Source organism: Microtus ochrogaster, linkage group LG5, assembly GCF_000317375.1.
Source record: "Microtus ochrogaster isolate Prairie Vole_2 linkage group LG5, MicOch1.0, whole genome shotgun sequence".
In the NCBI taxonomy this organism is placed as follows: domain Eukaryota; kingdom Metazoa; phylum Chordata; class Mammalia; order Rodentia; family Cricetidae; genus Microtus; species Microtus ochrogaster.
Genome location: NC_022031.1, coordinates 57,238,892 through 57,243,508, shown reverse-complemented (window position 1 = coordinate 57,243,508; position 4,617 = coordinate 57,238,892). Strand labels below are relative to the sequence as shown.

General features: G+C 46.0%; 1 protein-coding gene across 2 annotated transcripts in view; it reads right to left on the bottom strand.

Annotated features, from left to right (window-relative positions):
- Sdcbp (syndecan binding protein) overlaps nucleotides 1-2,993 on the bottom strand; it is a 25,814-nt gene extending 22,821 nt beyond the window's left edge. For both annotated transcript variants that reach the window (XM_005362287.2, XM_005362288.2), the window contains exon 1: nucleotides 2,895-2,993. The gene's annotated coding sequence lies outside the window, so the exon portion shown is untranslated. The remainder of the gene's footprint in view (nucleotides 1-2,894) is intronic.
- Nucleotides 2,994-4,617: the final 1,624 nt, after the last annotated feature.

The window sequence follows — 4,617 nt, the reverse complement described above, 5'->3', positions numbered from 1 at the left end:
AAACCCTGTCTCAAAAAACCAAAACCAAAAAAAAAAAAAAGAAAAATCACTCAAGCTAAGTGTTACTCATTACTGGGGGATGAAATCAGGCATTTATCTTCCATACCACAACTAGAAGAACAAATCGATCCCTTTCAAGCAAGAAGTGAGTCATTTAATTACTATTTCCACAGCAAGGCCAATTAATATTCTACCTATGCGACCTGTACCATATCCCCTAAAGAGAGACTGAATCTGGCAGTCAGATTCCAGGATACAGAACAGTTTGCCAGAAGCCGTTCCCGGGTTTCTTACACTTTCCTCCACCCCTAGTCACAGGGGCTGAGTCTCTGATCTGATTCCAAGTGTCCAAAGGATTGAGCTCTTCCTGCAGATCCGTTAAACTACTCTAGACTGGAATTTCACAATGACCAATGTGAATAAAGAGAATTCTGAAAAGATTACAGCAGTGGCATGCTCTGGTTTTAATCCTTTACAATTCCTATTAAACCATCACATGCCGACTACGCCACAGAACTCTGCTTCCAGGTCTCCCATCCAGGAGTGACGGCTCCTGAAGGCTCCCCGAGTCAATCAGTACCCAAAGTCCTCTCCACCTGCGGAGTTACCGAAGCCTTCAGAGCAGCTGAACCAAGCCAAGGAACCAAGGCTTTCAACAAGCAGCCCCTCAAGCAGGTTTGGCCTATCCCGAACTGGCTGAGACTGGAATACTAGTTATGTCTTACGAAAGTCCTGAACCCAATGCAAGGGAGGCTTTAGAAAATATCCTCTGTTGCGAATACTTTTCTCTGATGATTTGGGTAACACCAGAATCTCTCCAAAACATAAAGACAACAGCAAAAAGGACTACAATAATGTTAGCCGTAGGCCTGGTGCCTTTTAGAAAGGTCAGTTACTTTGGGAAGGGCTGAGAGTAATGCTCCATTTCACCACCGCACTGTTGGTCTGAGCAATCCTACCATTCCTCCAGGCATCTTGGGGTTTCTGTTTGCTTTCAGCATCATTTGGAAACATTAGTGAGTGGTGACGTAAGTTCTAGATTGCTAAGACCCTCCTCTCTGTCCCTCAACACTCCCAGAGCAATACAGTGCTGTTTCCTTGGGCCTTTTTGACCCACTCACCACTCAAACGAGGGAAGTGATATTTTGGGAAAACTAGTTTGCTGTTGTCGTTGTTACTGAGTGTAATAAAAAATCTAGAGTTTTCATCTTTCAGCCACAGTTCCAGAGAGGAGAACTAGAGGAGAAAGGTGATGACGTAAGACCGGCTGATGTATTCCAGGCTCAGAGTGAAAGCCCTGATCACATATGCTGTGACATTGTAGATGATATTTCTATTGAGCAGGAGAAACGAGATTCTCCACGGGGCAGGAAAGACTCAGTCCTGCAGTGTTAGGTCGTACGCCCCCCCCGCCCCATCTCACTAAAGGGGTGTTATGGTTTTCTTTCACAGGAGAAACTTGGTCTTGCAGTGTTAGATCGCCCTCCCAGCCCATCACACTAAGGGGGTGTTACAGTTTTCCTTCCCAGTTTTATCTGTATTCCAGATTGACTGTGCATCTTCTGTAGAGGCCAACCGGGACAAACACATAAGAAAGATGACAAGAAGGAACGAGTAATGTAGGCACTTTTCAAAATCCACGCCAACGATTATTCTATTAGTGCTTATAAACCTAAACAAAAAATTCTCTTTTAGCAAGGAACAGAAATGGATACTCTCTCTCATTCATTTGAAACCACTCAAGTTAATAAAGATACTATATTTGACCAGGGAAACAAACAAACAAAAAAAATTAGCCAACAGTATTGACAGAACCTATCTATAGTTGAGATCTGGAATCTGTGCTTTGGTGACCCAAGAGCAGAAAAACCCGAAAGCAATGCTGTGCTACAACAGAGATATAGTTGAAATCTTCGCAATGGTTAAAAGACAAGGCCATGCTTCCTAGTTAATGAGCAATTATCATCAGGTCTGGGAAGAACACTAGGAAAACGGTGTCATGCCTATTTTAAGGGACTGCTTAATTAAAACGTGCATTTGATTGTTCATCAGTCCCTTCTTGTTCAGGAGTTTTAAATCCTCTTTAATGGTTTCAGCAAACAGCTAAAACCTGCCTCCAAAGTTAAATAACTTCAGTTATAATGGAGCGATTGTTTACCGAAACCTTTAATCATTCCACTTCCTTATTTCCTGGCAGACACCATTGGGTCAGCAATGCTAAGTACCACGTAAGTAAAACATAGAAGTTCAAGGAACTAAGCTGTTAACAGGATTGAAAGAAACGTTTTCAGTCTGTCCTCAGCCTTAAAACGAGAAAATGAACGTACAAATCTGTTTATCACCTTTACATTTCAGAAGCATGGCCATTTACCAGGCCAGCAGCTATTTTAAGGTAACTTTCGTTTTTAAACATTGTTCTTGGTGTAATGCGTGCATGTTAAGAATCAAACCCTACACTTTCTAAGTAATTTACCTAAGGGGAAAAAAAAAAAAAACACCGCTATGTGTCTGAAGCCGGGACGAACACAACAGAGGATCCCACACACTCCACGGCTCCATAACTGCACTTCGGGAACTGGAAACTTTCCACGTCCACAGCCTCCCTCCGCCCAGTATTAGAAGGAAATCCTCAAAGGAGAGCTGAGTCACCAGACCTCCAGGGGACAGTTCCTGTGCACACACCCGCTCCAAGCCCCGTCCCTCCCCGCCCCCTCCGAAAGCCGCCGCTCAGCTGCTAACCGTTGTCGCCTCCGGTCGGTCCCGCCCGGGGCCGTCCTGACGCCGCCGAGGACGCGACCCAGGACGGCCGAGGGCAGGTGGGAGGCCGGGCGGTGCCCCGAGCAGCTTCCAGGACCTGCCGGGGCCCGGGGTTCAGGGCCCGCGCGGTCGCTCACCTGCACCGAGGACAACGCTGCTCAGGCCGCTCGCTCTCCCGCTCGCTCCGGCACCGACTAGCGAACCTCCCGGCCCGCCCTGCGCGTCATCGCTGCCCCCGCCTTCCGCCGCGCAGGCGCAGGCGCACGCGCCGTCCCCATGACAACGCGGCGCAGCTTGCGCGACCTCCTCCGCCCGGAGCCGAGACCCCGGTTCCCGCCGCGTTTCCGGGATAGCCCCCGCCGCCTTTTACTACCCTTTGTTCCCAGAGCGAATGCTCATTGGCTGTCGACGGCTACTCTCGGTGTCGCACAAAAAATGAAAGCCACGTCCTAATCTAAAAACACAGACTGATTTCTGAGAGTTGATGATGCTGATACGAGAACTCAGCTATGTTTTTGGTCGACATGAATCTGCGAAAGCAGAGCAACATTCCATGACAGAAGCCATAACCTGAGCGTTTCCTAGGAATGCGTTAGACAGCCTTAGCCGGCAAGCAATTGTCTATGTAAATTATTTAGCGTCACAGTACCTTGAACTTTTATTTTTGTAGCTAGCAAAACAATGAGTATTAAACACAGGACAAATAGAACGAGAATTTAATCCTCGGGGAGCTTGTGGATTAATGAATCAAAACCTTGCAAAAATACACAATTATAAAGAAATACAGCTCTGTTCACAGATGGCGCGGTTATCTATGTAAACAAAATAAGCAGTGACAGCAAGGTTGCCGGGATAAAAGGGTTACTATTACAGAAATCAATTACCTTCCTATCTGCCCCAAATGAGTAATTGGAATTGGAAATTAAAAATACATCAAAACAAAATACCTAGCTGCAAATCTAGTTCATCGTCTGCCTATATGAAGGATGCGGGTGTGAAGGAAAACTCCAGAAGGGATCTGTGCTTGTAGATAGCAATAGTCTGGAAAGAATTTCACACTGTGGAGGGGTTGGGAGGCTGCAAGTAAGGAAGTGGGCTGAACTGGCCCTCCAGAACAGCCATTCCTTGCCCCCTGAGTCCAGACTAGCATCAGGTGACAATAAGAAAAAGCCTTTTAGAATTCATTGAATTACCAGACAACTAGCTTCTACCAATCCAAAAGCTCTGAATGCCTTCAGAGTGCGTGTTGGCCTATAGAAAAGCTTCCCAGTCTCCGTGTACCAGCCTCTCTGATGTACCCACCTCTCTGATGTTCCTATTCCGGCCTCTCTGATATTACCCTCCTATGTATCCAGACTCCGTGTACCTGCTTCTCTGATGTATGTATTTTAAACTTGCCTTGATTTATGATTTTCTCTCTTCTGTAAAACCATAAAATCTACATGAAACTGCTTTCCAAGTTGGAACATAGTGTTTGGGGTAACCTAAATCTGTGTTTCCAGGCCATGGTCACTCAAAATGGCTCCAGAATTACTCTTATCCCCTTAAGATGAGAGCTGCATTTTCGTGCTGACAGTGGAGAACAAAAGAAATTAAAGATCTAAGTAAATGGAAAGACGGCATGTTTATAAGTAGGAAGAGTCATTTTTGAACGATGCCAATTCTTTCCACCTTCATCTACAGATACCCTACAATCTCAGACACGGTCGCATCGAGCCAGACATACCAGCAAAATGATTCCACAGCATACAGAAAAACCAAGGAACAAGATGGCTTAGTGGGATAGGAGTTGTTGCTGCAGAACCCTGTCCATCTGGAAGGAGAGCGCCAACTTCCAGTGCTATCCTCTGACGATGCCAC